A 16317-nucleotide genomic window follows, 5' to 3' on the forward strand; every position below is an offset into this window, starting at 1 on the left:
GATCCAAAATTGACGGAGTGGCAGGAAGCAAAGGGTAATGGTCGACGGTTGTTTTTGTGACTGCAAGGCTGTCTCGAGTGGGGTTCCACAGGGCTCCGTACTAGGTCGCTGCTTTTCGTAGTACAGATCATTGATTTGGTTTTAAATGTACGGGGTATTATTAACAAGTTTGCAGAAGATACAAAAATTGGTCGTGTGGTTGATGGTGAGGAGGGAAGCTGCAGACTGCAGCAAGATATCAGTGGACTGGACAGGTGGATAGAATAGTGGCAAATGCAATTCAATCTGGGGAATGAGGTAATGTATTTAGGGAGGGCAAACAAGGCAATGGAATACAAAATAAATATTGAAACTAATTTGCCATTTACAAGCCAATTTTGCAAGTTTACTGATGTCTTCCTGTATTTTTCGCATTTTTCCTTTGTATTAACTACAGCTCCCAATTATGTGCTGTCTGTCAATTTCGAATTTGTATTTCCGATTCCTGTGTCCAAATCATTAATGTAAATTGTCAACAACAGGGGTCCCATCACCGATAAATTGTGAACAACAGTGGTCCCAGCACCGATAAATTGAGAACAACAATGATCCCAGCATCTTTCAATTGTGAACAACAATGGTCCCAGCACCGATAAATTGTGAACAACAGTGATCCCATCACCGATAAATTGTGAACAACAGTGGTCCCAGCACCGATAAATTGTGAACAACAGTGGTCCCAGCACCGATAAATTGTGAACAACAGTGATCCCATCACCGATAAATTTTGAACAACAGTGGTCCCAGCATCGATAAATTGAGAACAACAATGGTCACAGCACCGATAAATTGTGAACAACAGTGGTCCCGGCACCGATAAATTGTGAACAACAGTGATCCAACCACCGATAAATTGTGAACAACAGTGGCCCCAGCACCGATAATTTGTGAACAACAGTTCCTCCAGCACCGATAAATTGTGAACAACAGTGGTCCCAGCACCGATAAATTGTGAACAACAGTGGTCCCAGCACCGATAAATTGTGAACAACAGTGGTCCCAGCACCGATAAATTGTGAACAACCGTGGTCCCAGGACTTTTGACTTGAACTGCATTTGAAACTTTTGCATAAAAGGAAATTAAGTCCCCGAATCGCCCCACGTGGCTCTCAAACGCATTGTGAAGAAGTTCAATGCAAACAATCAGGACTTTAAAGGCAATTCAACGACCTGCACTTTCTTTGAATAAGTTTTGTTCGCCATTATATTTGAAGGTGAAATCGCTCTCGGCTTTCATCTAGCTGAAGCAGAGTGTGGCCGCTTTATATCTGTGAGCATGTCGGTGACGTGGTTAGCTTGGACACTGATCGCTTCCAATTTGTAAAATTTCACCAAGCGTCAGCCAAAAGAAACCGAGAATAGAATTGTCCCTGTAAGTGATGAATTGAAGGGATTGGTGTTCCAAGCAGATCTGGAAAATGCACAGTGCGGTCGATCAGGAGTTCCAAATCCACCCTCCAGCCACTCGCCAATCATATTAACTGAGCTTTACTCTGGTCCGTTGTCACAGCGCTGAAATCGAGTATTTCTCCGGCATGTTTTTCTTCAGAGTTGCTGCTTTGAGAGTGAAGACCGGCTGTTTGGATTTTCACTCCTACAAGCTTCAACCATTCATTTTGGACTGACTGTAGACAGTTGTTATATTGGTCGCTGCAAACTCAAAGTTTAGCCCAATTAATTATTGGTTTAGCAGGTGATCTCTTCGCCTGTCTAGTTGGTGCTGTCGGTTTGCACGGAAGTTTGATGGTTCGAGCTCTGATTTGATTTTTCCTCAGGATTCTTCGCCTCAAAGTTCCAGGGTTTCAATGTATGTTTTGGAAGCAAGAAAATCACAATTCTCCTTGGCAGACAAGCCCGGAAAGGCCAGAAGGGAGACCGCACTAGCTGCAGGAGAGCTGGTTCGCTGTGACATGGAGATTTCTGTAGTGAGCGAGACCAGACTGTTCCTATGTTCAGAGAATAAATAGCGCACCCTTTATGTTGGAAAAGCAAAACGGTGGGGATTTTTGTATCAGATGTTGCTCGTTGCGTTACTTTCATCTTGATCGTAGAACCGGTTTGGGCGTTCCTGTGATCAACGGCGACAATTGCCTGTTCATTTTAAATTTAACAACAGCTGCACTGAGCTTTTAATCATACCCTTAAGATACAGTCTGTAAAATGATGAAATTTGATCATCTGCAAAGCATAAAAATCTGATTAAAGTTTTGACTGTCACTCGGTAACCACGTCAACATCTCCTTCAGTATGAAAAAGAAAGTTATCGTTTGATTAATGGTGAATAAAACAGTCATTCATCTACCAACAGGGTTTAATTAGTTTCATGTCATTATTTTAATAATTTCATAACTCTTGCTAAAGTTAATTCCTTGAATTGGAATCGAACTCATGAGGTGGTTGCGAGCACTGAATTCTAACCATCAGTCCATCGGGAAGCTCCCAAGGGCGCGCACCCCCCGTGATTCATTCAACTGTGTGTTTATTCTCAGGCCTCTTATCTCTCCCTTCTTTTCAGCTTCTGACTGTGGATATTCTTGTGGTTAAATATGAATAATATAGAATATCTCACAGCCCCAGTATACGTGCTCCTTCTCTGTACAGTTCTGTACAAAAGCAAACTGTACGGTTCACCCCCGACAGAAGCAGCAGGAGATGCCACTTTAAAATGGCAGAAGCTTCAAATGATTCATGATGGACCTGCGTGGCCTTGCAGTTTTCCCAGGAGCTGCATTCGGTGCGTGAATTTTGGAAATGGAAACATGTCCATCAGCAGCTTGTGGGAGTATTTTACCTCACTTTCCATTTCATGTACATGCCTACTTGCACTTGGTGCTGTCATTGCCTGAACATCACCTTCTGTCGCGATAGTGGTTTGAACAGAAAATGCCATTTTGTGCGAGCAGCTTATCTGGCAGGAAAATTACCTGAATTACGAAGGGGCAAGTAGGAAAGGCCGCGTTGGTCTGCCTGTTCGCAGCAAAGAATTTTCAGCGTTTCCTTGTGGTCCAGTGTTCAGATTCGGTCATCACCATGGCAACGGATCGATTGGTGTCTGTCTCGACATCCGCATTTAAACACTCTACCATAAGTACACTGTACTCAAATTGCTGATGTTTTCACTGTAAGGGCGAAGAGACATAAATGTGTGTATATTAGCTAAAAAATCATCAGCTGGGTTGCACCTTTGCTTCTCCCCCCGTCTCAGTCTTTCGATCTTTACCCTTCTCTGCTGGTGTTGCAGGTTCGATCATCCTTGGCCGTTCAAGAAAGCCTGAGAAGTCCATCAGGGGAAATCTCAGAGAGTCAAGAGACAGAGACAGGGAGAGATTAAAGTATAGAAACAAATAGTATAAATATCAAGCTCTGCGAACGAGCAGAATTTAAGATGCAGCTTGCGAGAGATTCTATCACGTGCCGTGCAACTTTGCAAGTGACCATTGGGCTCCGAATTGGAAGCGTTTGCCGCGCTGGAGCATCTCTCTGAGGGAGGGAACACGGTCCGTTCACTCCAGTTCAGATTTATTTGAGCATTGAACAAATCTTTAAGAAATAGCGCTACGAGCAGGATTCGAACCTGCGTAGGAAAACCCCATTGGATTTCGAGTCCAACGCCTTAACCACTCGGCCATCGCAGCTGTGAAACGCCCTGACAGCTACTGCTACCAAAAGGGTGCAACCAGTGCAGAAATCGGTGCCACCCAGAGCCGATCGGCCATCTGACAATCCATCCGATCACTTTTTCTATTCCGATGTGCAGCAATGTGAAGTTGTACACTAACTATTTCATATCAACAATATTAGCCTCTGCTTACCACATTCGTTTTCAATGTGCGACTTGTAATGCCAAGTGAGACTTTGCAGAATTAATTGCTCTAAAGTTACATTGTTGTCTCCCTCGGCATCCGCAGATTATCCACTCTCCCACAAGTATAACAGTGACTACACTTCAAAAATACTTCATTGGTTGTAAAGCACTTTGGGACGTCTTGAGGTCGTGAAAAGCGCTTTATAAATACAAGACTTTCTTTCTTTTTATAGTGGAATAAAATTACTGATGTTTTCACTGTGAGGACGAAGAGACATTAATGTGCAGACATTAGCTGCGAATTCATCATCTGGGTTAGATTTTTACTTTTCCTACCGTCTCAGTCATTCTATCTTCACCCTTCTCTGCTGGTGTCGCAGGTTCGATCAGCTATGGCCGTTCAAGGCTGCCTGAGAAGTCCATCAGGGGGAAACACAGAGAGACAAAGACAGAGATAGAGAGATAAAAGTATAGAAAAAACCTAACATCAAGTTAGCAGAATTTAAGATGGAGATTGGGAATCATAGAAGCGTCACTGCACAGATGGAGGCCATTCGGCCCATCGAGCCTGTGTCGGCTCTCTTTCAGTGCAATCCAGATCGTCCCATTCCCCCGTTCTTTCCACGGACACCTGCAAATATTTTCCCTTCAAATACTTATCCAATTCCTTTTAGAAACCACGATTAATTCTGCTTCCACCACCCTTTCAGCCGATGCATTCCAGATTATATCTACTCGCTAGTTTAAGAAGTTTTTCCTCCTATCGCCTTTGGTTCTTTTATCAACCACCGTAAATCTGCGTCCTCTGGTTCTCGACCCTTCCGCCAACGGGAGCAGTTTCTCTTTATTTACTTTATCTAAACCCGTCATGATTTTGAACACTTCTATCAAATCTCCACTCAACCTTCTCTGCTCTAAGGGAACAACTTCAGCTTCTCCAGTCTACCCGCGTAACTGAAGACGTCTTCCCTGGAATCATTCCAGTTAATGTTTCTGCACCCTCTCTGACACCTTCACATCCTTGATAAAGTGCGGTGCCCAGTTTTGGACAGTTGTGGAATATTGTGAAGTTCCCTTCACATATCTTGATATTTGGCAAGAGACCACTGGGCTCCCAGTTAAAATGATCTGCCGCGGTGGAGTATCTCTCTGAGGGAAGGAATTGCAGCCCGTTATCTCCAGATCATATTTATTTGAGCATTGAACAAAACTTTACACAATAGCGCCGATAGCACGATTCCAACTTCTGCCGGAATACCCCATTGGGTTTCAGATCGAACATCTTAACCACTCGACTACCGCAGCTGCGAGCGCCTTTGATGCACGGCTGTTATTCAGAATGCACAGGGTTCTCACAGGAGATTTGTGAGACTATATGTTCTTTCAGACAGGTTTCCAACTGGACACATGCAGCCGCTACCGTCCGGACGTTGCTGTTTCACTGGTAAAATTCTCACCTGCCACCCGAGGAGACGGGGATTGATTCCCGGCCGATTCAAGAGCATTTTCATTCTGCACCGATGAGATCGCCTGAAATAGGATGCATTCACATTCAGCTTCAATCTGCACACCACGTTGAGACATTTTCCTTTCTCTGTGTGGTTTTGCGTCCATAAACCCTCTGCGTTCTGGCCTCTGAACATCAAACATTCTCTAAAATTAAGTCAATCCTGTATTCTGCAACGCTGGAAAGATGTGGGAAACAAATGAATGAATTTCCACTGAAAATAGTGATACAGGAATGCTCGTCCGGGAATTTGAACTCCTGACCTCTCACATATCAATTAGTGAAACGCCCAAAGTGAAAACCATAATCCGAGACCAACGAGCCGTCAGTAACACAGCCGTGCAACCAGTCGAAAGTTTCCCTGCTGCACACAACCGATCGCCTATCCTTTTAGACCGCTCTGTCCATCCAATCATCGAATCATAGAATGGTTAAAGCACAGAAGGAAGTCAATTTGGCCCATCCAGACCCTGCCATCTCTTTGGAAGAGCAATCCAGTTAGTCTCATTCCCCCGCTGTTACCCCGTGGCCCTGCAATTTTTCCCTTCAAATATTTATCCAATTCCTTTTTGAAAGCCACGATTGAATCTGCTTCCACCGTTTGAGACAGCACATCTGGATCATAACAACTCTCTGCGTAAAAAAAGTTTTACTCATTTCGCGTTTGGTTTCTTTGCCAATCACCTTAAATCTATGTCATCTGGTTCTCGACCTTTCTGCCAATGGGAACAGCTTCTCTTTATTTACTTTTTCTAAACCCTTCATGATTTTGAACAATTCAATCAAATCTCCTTTCAACCGACTCTGCTATAAGAACAATCCCAACTTCTCCAGTCTGTCCACATAACTGAAGTCCCTCATCCCTGGAGCCATTCGAGTAAATCTTTTCTGCATGCTCTCTGAGGCCTTCACATCCTTCCTAAAATGCGGTGCCCAGAATTGGACACAATGCTCTGGTTGTGGCCGAACCAGTGTTTATAAAGGTTCAACATAACTTTCTTGTGTTTGTACTCTATGTCTCGATTTATAAAGCCCAGGACCACGTTCTCAGCCTGTCCTGCCACCTTCAAAGATGTGTGCACATATGCCCCCAGGACTCTCTATTCCCGCACCTCATTTGTATCATTTAGTTTATATTGCCTCTCCTCATTCTTCCTGCCAAAATATATCACTTCGCACTTCTCTGCATTAAATTTTATCTGCCATGTGTCCGCCCATTGCACCATCCCGTCTGTGTACACTTGAAGACTATTATTATCCTCTTCACTGTTTACTACAATTCCTAGTTTGGTGTTATCTGTGAATTTTGAAATTGTTCCTGTCCGGACAAGTCCAAGTCATTAATATATATCAAAAAGCAGTGGTCCTCGTCCAGACCCATGGAAAACAACACTGTCTACCTTCCTCCAGTCCGAAAAAAATCCGTTCACCACGACTCTCTGTTTCCTGTCATTTATCCACTTTAATATCCATGCTTTTATTCCATGGACTTCAATTTTGCTGACAAGCCTATTATGTGGCACTTTACTTCATCGAAAAACTCAATCAAGTTCGTTAAACAAGATTTGCCTTTAACAAATTCGTGTTGGCTTTCCTTTATTAATCTACACTTGTCGAACTGGCTGTTATTTTTATCCCGTATTTATCGTTTCCTAAAGCTTCTCTCCCACCGAGGTTTAACTGACTGGCCTGTAGTTGCTGGGTTTATCCTTGCACACGTTTTTAAAAGGGAGTAACATTTGAGATTTTCCAGTCGTCTGGCACACCCCCATATCTCCGGACCGTGTGACTTACCCACTTTAAGTACAGCCAGCCTTTCTAGTACCTCTTCTTTATCAATTTTTATCGCATCCAGCATCTCCACGACCTCCGCTTTTACTGACTCTGGCAGCTTCTTCTTCCTTGGTGAAGACAGATGCAAAGTACTCATTTAATACTTCAGCCTTGCCCTCTGCCTCCGTGCATGCATCTGCTTTTCTGGCCCCGAATCTTAATTTGGATTCCGATGTGGTGCAATGTCAAGTTGCACACTAACTATTTCAAGTCAACAATATTAGTCACGTTTCATCAAATTCATTTATGGTGCATTTTCTTACAATGAAAACACGCATTGAAATCGGGGATATTGTATCGTCCCTTGGGGGTCATCGGACCACCAAATTTTGGGTTAAGAGCCGAACGCGCTGAATGATTGTACCAGAGAAAAACATCACATCGCATGATTAACAACATTAATATTTCACCGAGCTAAAGCTTGTGGTTGCAGTAACCAATGAACGTTGTTAAATTAATTCATGAAACTAATGAAATTCTGTGAAAGATGAATAATTGTTGTAACCGATAACTTTATGCTGCAGAATCACGGAAATACTAACATGGATAATGAAACTTTAAATACGTTTTTGTGCTTTGTATGTGATGCACTTTCACCGTTTTCCACTTTCCAGACTGCATTTTAAGGGTCTGGTTTCAAATGTTGATAGTTTACGACACCTGGAATTTGGTACAGCCGTTGTTAAAGTTAACAGGAAGGAACAAGAATTGTCCCTTCTCCAAGCACAAGTTGACGCCTGGAGGTTTATCCGAAGCAAGTTCCTCAATACTATGTTTTTATGCGGGAAATGAAATCGAGCTTTTTCACGTAAAAGGCGAACATGATAAGCACTACACCACGGAAACCTCAGCACACGATTTTGGCAGTACCCCAGGGTCCTGCCCACTGGTTTAACAGCGGAGCAGTGTTTCAGGGGTGGGCTTTTCACTGTTCAGAACATAATTTTTACCAGAATTAAATTTGTCGCATTAAAGTGCTCCTTATCTTTTAATTTCGATTTATCCCCTTGCCAGTTTTATGCAGAAACAAGTAACAATGTTTAAGGGATGTGGTGTGTTCAATGTTCCTGCAATCTCCGTATCACGCAGTGTGAGAAGTGAAACACAAACCACCCAATGTGTGCCCCAAACCGATTAACGTAAACAATAAAAATGGCCTGTTAGCTCAGTTGGTTGGAGCGTGGTGCTAATAACGCCAATGGTCGCGGGTTCGATCCCCGTATGGGCCATTAGTAATTAATGATATTACTTTAGTGACTTTGAAAATCCGGACTTGAGCAACACGGAAATTCACGCAAAAAGTCAGAGGAAATTATATTTGAAATAGCATTCATTGCAATGTTTGATATATCTTTGCCCCTGGGACGGAGAAAAAAAATCTTTCTGTTCATTCTTCATTTATCCTTCTTTTCTCACTCACCTTTCCGTGTCTCCATCTCTTTCCGTCTGTCTCTTTTCCCATCTCTCCATTTTTTTCCATTTCCGGAACCATTTTTCCAGGTATGCTTTCTGACAAACATTACAACCTGTGTCACTCAGTGTCCGGGTATGTTTACTTACACACATTGCGATCTGTGTCACTCAGTATCCGGGTATGTTTACTGACACACATTACAATCTGTGTCACTCAGTATCCGGGTATGTTTACTGACACACATTACAATCCGTGTCACGCAGTATCCGGGTATGTTTACTGAAAAACATTACAATCTGTGTCACTCAGTATAGGGTGTGTTTAGTGACACACATTACAATCTGTGTCACTCAGTATCAGGGTATGTTTACTGACACACATTACAATCTGAGTCACTGAGTATCTAACAATGTGAAGCAACGAGTTTTATTCCCGCTGTGATATCTCTCTGTCGGTTTGCTGATAAACGTTTAACTCGGGGCTTGTTCCCTTTGATGATCACAAGCAGTTAGAAACAGACAGAGCGGAGATGAGGAAAAGGCATCAGTTTAGGAATCAAATGCTTCAAATCACATGTTCGCCGGCGCTGAGAGAGGCAAAAAACAGAGAAAAATGCAGAAAGAAATAAAGCGAAATAAAGATGCTATCAATATTTCTCATCCTTGATGCTTCTCTACTCCTTCCCCAAGCCTCCAGCGCCGGTTAAAATTTCTGTGTAAATTAATGCGAGATTCGACCCAAAGAACGAGATCCAAACAACCAAATTTTGCTGAAATTCGGGATTCAACCAGGGACTTTCAAATTTTTGGATTCTCAACTAAGCTATATCGACTCCATCCCAAGTTAGAGTGTATGGCGTTGCTTTGGAAAAAACAAACAAAAACCGGGTGGAATTGCCTCTCCCGCTCATTCCTTACCTCGGGGGAATGGGACCCGACCAGATCTCGGAACTCAGGTTATGTTAATGTTCTGCTGATGATATCTTAATATTATCTTGTGTTTGGGCCACTTTTAACCAGGTTCGTGGACACATTCTTCTATCATCCCGTCTCCCACATCGCGCCTCTCTCTCATTCATTCTTTCATCCATTGAATCCATCAGGGAGCGGGAATCAGAGCTCACCCTCAAACCCCCAACACACAAACCCCCAGTCAATAATTTACACTCTTTATAAACACAAAATGGTAATACACCAGGGGAGACTTCACAGTTATGGACACGGAACGAAATACACCAAAGTGTTTATAAACACAGAAAGTGGACACACTAGGGGAGACCACACAGTTTTGGACACGGAGTGAAAAACACTTTAGTTTTCATGAGAAGTTACAGAACACGTAATGTCTGTAAAATTTCCATTCTTTTCCCGGCACTGATGGACTCTGAAGGGAGAGATGGGCCCGCAGACACTCTGATCCGCACTGATCCCGAGCTGCAGGTGAATTGAAATAAAGTTCAATCAGTAGCAGCGAGCGGTTGGAGGGATATCAAGGTCCAGAATCAAGGAGGACATTTTTGATACTGCCCTTGAATCTAATTTATATCAAATACTCCTTGAACTCTCTGCCGGGGGAATTTGGAACTGAGGATCGCTTGTGAAATCAGCCTAAAGATAAAAACACAAACCACCCGAAGTGGGGCTCGAAACACGAGCCTGACAATAGAAAACTCAGCACAGGCCTGGGATATTCCTGCTCTGTGGGGCTCAGTCCCACTCCGGTGAGATCAGGAAACGCACCCCAGAACGGAAACTGTGCTTTTCCTGCTTTGTTTGGAGCAGGTGAACTGCCTCTGCCCAGTGTGACTGCGTCGATGAGTTTCCAGCTCTGATGGGTAATTGAATTCCTTCCCACAGTCCCCACATTTCCACGGTTTCTCCGTGGTGCGGGTGTCCTTGTGTCTCTCCAGGTTGGACGATCAGTTGAAGCCTCGTCCACACGCAGGACACGTGTACGGTTTCTCCCCGCTGTGAATGGTGCGGTGTTTTTTCAGACTGTGTAACTGGTGAAAGCTCTTTGCACACTCAGTGCATTGGAACACTCTCACTCGGGTGTGTGTCTCGATGCTTTTCCAGTCACACTGATGTTTGAAATCTTGTCCCACAGACAGAAAAGACAAACATTTCTCCTTCCACATTCAAAGGTCGATGATATTCAGGTCCTGATGAATCGAGTGACTCTGTCAGATCTTGATATGATATTTGGTTTGAATTTCCCGTCTGCAAATCCTCCCCTTCTAATACCCTGTAAAAGTTCACAAAAGTCATCACTCTAAATAAAGGATCGAAATTTGGAAAAGACAATTCTAGTTTCGATGGAACTTTCCATCCTCTCTTTTCCGCCAAAGCCGTAAATCCCCGTCCCACACACTCTCCCTCCTCCCTGTGCTGAAATCCAAACCCATCCCACCATCTCCAATATTTCTTCCCTCCACTCCCAGTTTTCTCCCTCCCTCTCCTCTGGTTAGGTTCAGTTCTAAACCCGCTGTGGGCAGAGTGAGAATAAAATAAATGAGGCAATGATTTTCCCTCCAGGTCACTGGGACCGTGAAGCCCCGCCCACTCTTTTTTCCTGTGCCAAGATGACCGCGCATGCGCCAAGATTCTACCATGACTTCCGCTCGCAAGATGGCGGCCAGTCACACTGCTTTTCGGACGGCTGCTGGTCGGGCCTGTCACTGTGGTGCAAACACTGGGCCTGTGGACTCGGATTTGTGGCCTCAAGATGCGATCAGGTGCTTGTGAACCTTCTCCGCCTACCCACAGGTCCCATTCCTCCCCCGTCTTCTCCCGGCCTCGGACTCGCCTCTTCCTCCTCAGTCCTTCGCCACCACTCGCACTGCTCATGCTCAGAGCACGGCCCGGTCCTGCCACTGCGCACGGTTCTCCTGTAGTCATTGATAGGGCACATTCTGAGGCGCGGGGGATTGTGGGGAAATGCCCCGCCATTGAATGCCGGAATTGCCGAACAGAAAATTAATCATTGTCATCCCATCGAGGTTGGTGCCAGGGAGGCAACAAACATAATAAATAAATTATACAGAAACCCGAGTGCTCAGCCGTTCCCCATGGTGCGAGGTAAACTGGCCGCTACTTTTCCGTTCGTGAGTCGCAACTCAGGCCCGACCCGCCCAGTCTTGTTTAATTGCTAAATGTTCTCTAACTCGAATTCAGACCTGTCATTCTCAGGGAAACTGACGAGGTCTCATTTTTTCTGGCTTTAATAAGCTGGCAACAATTTTTGCAAAAGTGAAAAGAGGAGAAAAATTCCACGAGCGATGCCTCAATACACAAGGGACAACGTACACCGTGACACCAAATCGAGGGCAACTTACACGGGACACCAAATCCGGGAACAACTTATACTGAGACACCAAATCCAGGACCACTTACACTTGGACCCCAAATCCAGGGACCACTTACACTGGGACACCAAATACATGGATCAGTTGCACAGAGACACCAAATCCAGCGACCACTAAAATGGTGACATCCTTTTTGCACCTTCTCCAGTATCTCTATATCCTTCATATAATATGGAGACCAGAACTGTTCACAGTACTCCAAGTGTAGTCCAATCAAGGTTTTATACAAGTTTAACATAACTTTCCAATTCTATCCCTCTAGAAATTAACCCCAGTGCTTGGTTTGCTTTTTTATGGCCTTTTTAAGCTGCATCACTAATTTTAGTGATTTGTGTATCTGTGTCACCAGATCCCATTGCATTTCTACCCCATATACACTCTTATTGTACAAGCAGTATGTGGCCTCCTTGTTCTTGCGACCAAAATGCTCCACTTCATCCTCATCTTTATTAAAATTAATTTGCCAATTACACCCCCATTCTGCAAGTTTATTAATGTCTTCTTGTATATTCTTGTAGTCTTCATCAGTATCAGCTATACCCCGCCCCAAACTGGTGTCATCCGTAAATTTTGAAATTGTACATCCGATTCCCGAGTCCAAATCGTTTATATAAATTGTGGCCATGATGTGGAGATGCCGGTTATGGACTGGGGTTAACAATTGTCAACAATTTTACAACACCAAGTTATAGTCCAACGATTTTATTTTTAATCCCACAAGCTTTCGATCCATCACCGGCATCTCCACATCATAAATTGTGAACAGTGGTCCCAGCACCGATCCTTGTGGAACACCACTTTCCACCTTTTACCAGTCTGAGTAGCGAACCTTAACCCCTACTTTCTGCTTTAATGCAGTGATCAAGAGAAACTTCTTTACACAGGGAGTTGTGAAACTGTGGAAATCACTTCCAAAGTTCTGTAATGACAAGTGGCCTCATGTTTTTATCCAAGACATCACACAGCCCAGTCATTTACTCCAAATGTTGATGCAATGGTTCAAGCTAAGAGGTGCCAGGTATTGGGAGCAGCAGTAGCAATAAATAAAATCTAAACGTAAGTAAGTACCAATATCGTTCATCTTCATCTATTTCTAGTTTAATAACTTTTGCTGAATGTGGCCCAGGCCAAGTGCCATAATATCGGATCAGGCTCATCATCCAAAATGAGTTTGACAAGCCTAAGATAGACAATGTGAAGCGGATTACCCTCATCCACTAACCCAGCAACTTCTTCAAAAAACTCAAGCAAGTTTGCAAGACACGAACTTCTTTCCCGGAAGCAGTGTTGAGGATGTCTAATGGCGCCTTCTCTTTCCCCGTGGTCATAAACAGCATCTCTTCGGATCCCTTCAATCATATTCCCTCTGATCGATGTCACACCGATGGGCCTGTCATTCCCTGGCTCTGATTTGTCCCCTTTAATGAAAATGGGAACTACGTAAGCTATTTTCTAATCTCAGGAGACAATCGCTGACTCGACTGAGCTGTTGAAGATACACGCAAGGGGCTCACAGAGCACCCGTCTCATCTCTTTAAACACCCGTGGGTGAATATCATCGGGACCTGGAGCACAATCTATTTTGAGATTTCGTATTTTATCCAAGATGACATCCCTTTCTATTTTAATATTTATGATGTTATTGTCGACAGCACATCCCACAGCTGGAATCTGAGCATCATCCACAGGAGTGTAGGCTGATGAGAAATAGTCATTTAACAGCTCTGCCATAGCGTGGGAATCTGTCCTGAACTGCCTTTCAGTGGACCTAAACTATCTTGAATGGTCTTCTGACTCCTGACGCAGCTGAAAAGGCGTTTGCTTTTATTCCCACAATTGTGCACCATCTGCTTTTCCAATGATCTCGTAGCTTGTCTAATGGCTGCTTTTGTCTCCCTCGATTGTGGGTGATATTTGACACTATCCTCCTGTAAACTGAATTCATCCTGATCTGACCTGAGTTAAATGTAAGACAGTTCGGGGAGTCAGGAATCATTCACCCTGAGACCTAAACTTACAGGTAAAAACCCAGACGGTTCCTTCGTAAGGATTCCTCTGGTTCCTCGGCATATATTTGTCAGGATGCCGAAACCCAGCTTTCTTACAGTCCACTCCTGGAGGTCCCATTCCCTGAGCCTACAACCTTCAGCAGTGTCAGTGGTGGAGTTCACAAATGAACTGAAACCCTTCGGAATGCGAAAACAATTTTGCGTTTCCAAAATAAAAGGACTGACATTTATCGTGGAAACAGTCTGGTGTCGCTCACTGCAGAAACATCCATGTCAAAGTGAAGCGGCTCTCCTGCAATCTTTGGACCTTGTCTGTCAAGAAGAATTCTGATTTTCGTGAAGGCAATCTCAAGTTAAATGGTGGAAGATCGGTCGTGCTCAGCTGGCCATCGAAACCGTGCATTTTTTTGCAGACAAAACATATATTTGAAAACAGGAAATACGAGACCATGAAACTTAAGGTAAAATTTTCCCTCCCGTCCCTGGGTGAGCTCGAAGCACCAACCTTTCAGTTAACAGCCGAACGCGCTAACCGATTGCGGCACAGAGACACGACACGTTTGTTTTTGAGCCATTTGAGCCAAGGAGCTAAAAATTCAGGTTGCCGCGATCAATATAACATCTCTCCACCATCAGTTTACTTTTCCAAAATAAAGGGTGTGAAGCTTGCTGAGTGAAAATCTGTCCTGTATTATTTCTGAACATTAAACTCACCTTGCCATTAAACATCTGTATGTTGGAAGTCTTAGTCGCATCGTGGCAGAGAGGATTGATTTTTCGAGCTATGATTCTCCATTCTCTATTCCAGTAATATTCAGGTGTGGTGAAAATGAGAGGAGATGAAACGAGCAGGTCCAACGAGCAGGTCTGTGACACTACACGGTGTCTACAAAGGTGCCTCTTGTTCTTACAGTGCAGCGGACGGCAGTTTTCACCATTAAACCAGTAACTATGATGTTAAGAAAAAATGTGGCCGACAAACATTCGATTTCAGCGCGGTGACACTGGGTCAGAGCAAAGTTCAGTTAATGCGATTGCCGAGTGGCGAGAGGTTGGATTTGGAACTCCTGTGCGGCTGCACTGCGCATTGTCCAGATCTGCTTGGAGCGATATTAATTCAGTTCATCACTGACAGGGACAGTTTGATTCAATGTCTCTTTTCTCTTGTAATTGGTGAGATTTCAAAAGTTGAACACCACCCGTGCTGACCCCAACCTCGCCACTTACACGCTGACAGATACAATGCGGTCACAGTCTGCTTCATTGAGATGAAAACCGAGAGCGATTTCACAGTCGAATGCTACGCGAACAAAACTCATTTAAATAAAGTGCAGGTCGCAGAGGTGCCTTTAAAATCTCGATTATTCGAAGCAGAACTGGAAAATGCGCAATGCAGCCGCACAGGAATTCCAAATGAACTCTCCGTGGAGGTAAATGAGTGACAGGAGCAGAAGGAGATGCCACGTGAAAGATTTGGACCCAGATCTGCTGCATGAGACTTTAAATGTTGTCCACCTTTAACTGTAGCTCATAGTGTCAGAACTGTCACTGTTATCATTAGCCTTCTTGCACTGCAACTCCTCAATAGCCCCAGGTTATCACAGCATCGCTTTCTTCAAATTGAATCCCAGTGTGAAAAGTTACACGATTTCAAACCTAAGCAAAGGTGTGCGAGATTGGATGGAGAGTGCGAGTGGAGGTCATGGTCTCGGGGGGTGGGGGGGAGTGATATCATCACCTGAGCATTAAGATAGCCCACATACCAAAGAAGCAGGGAGATGAGATCTTTGTGTCTATTTTTCCCGGCATGTGCAAAATCCATCCCTTCTCAAAGGCTAGCACGGTTCTTTCCCTCTCTCTCCCTGCTGTCCAGGTCAGGATGGGATTCATGAATTCCCCTGTGTTTTCATCAAGCTTCTAATTCACCTGGCAGCTGGAGGAATAGAGGAAGCGGGAGGGGAAGAATAGTCAGAAACAGGAGATGCCACGTGAAACGGGCCGAATCTTGTGTATGTCAGTTGCTTCAAATGATCCACTGCAGCCCTGTCTCGCCTCGCAGCTTTCCCATGAGTTGAATCGATTCGGCCCGTGCGTGTGTGCATTTTGGAAATGTCAACAGAGACATCCGCTGCTCGTGGGAGCATTTCACCTCACTTTTCCATTTCATGCGCAGGCCTAAACGCACTCGGTACTGTCATCGCCTGAACAAGCCTTTTGTGTTCTCACAGAAAATGCCACTTTGTGCGAGCAGCTTTTCTGGACTGGACTGCACTGCGCTGGGACACAGGGAATATTCAATTAATGAAATCAGTATTTCAAACAGAAAACATTCTTCACTCACTCATC

General features: G+C 44.2%; 2 non-coding genes across 2 annotated transcripts; one reads left to right on the forward strand and one right to left on the reverse strand.

The window, feature by feature from the left end:
* Window positions 1-3592: 3592 nt before the first annotated feature.
* On the reverse strand, window positions 3593-3674 carry trnas-cga (transfer RNA serine (anticodon CGA)). The gene has a single exon. It is a non-coding gene; the product is annotated as a tRNA-Ser (tRNA).
* A 4664-nt stretch (window positions 3675-8338) lies between these two features.
* trnai-aau (transfer RNA isoleucine (anticodon AAU)) lies at window positions 8339-8413 on the forward strand. The gene has a single exon. It is a non-coding gene; the product is annotated as a tRNA-Ile (tRNA).
* Window positions 8414-16317: the final 7904 nt, after the last annotated feature.

This window comes from Heptranchias perlo, chromosome 20 (genome assembly GCF_035084215.1).
Source record: "Heptranchias perlo isolate sHepPer1 chromosome 20, sHepPer1.hap1, whole genome shotgun sequence".
NCBI lineage: Eukaryota > Metazoa > Chordata > Chondrichthyes > Hexanchiformes > Hexanchidae > Heptranchias > Heptranchias perlo.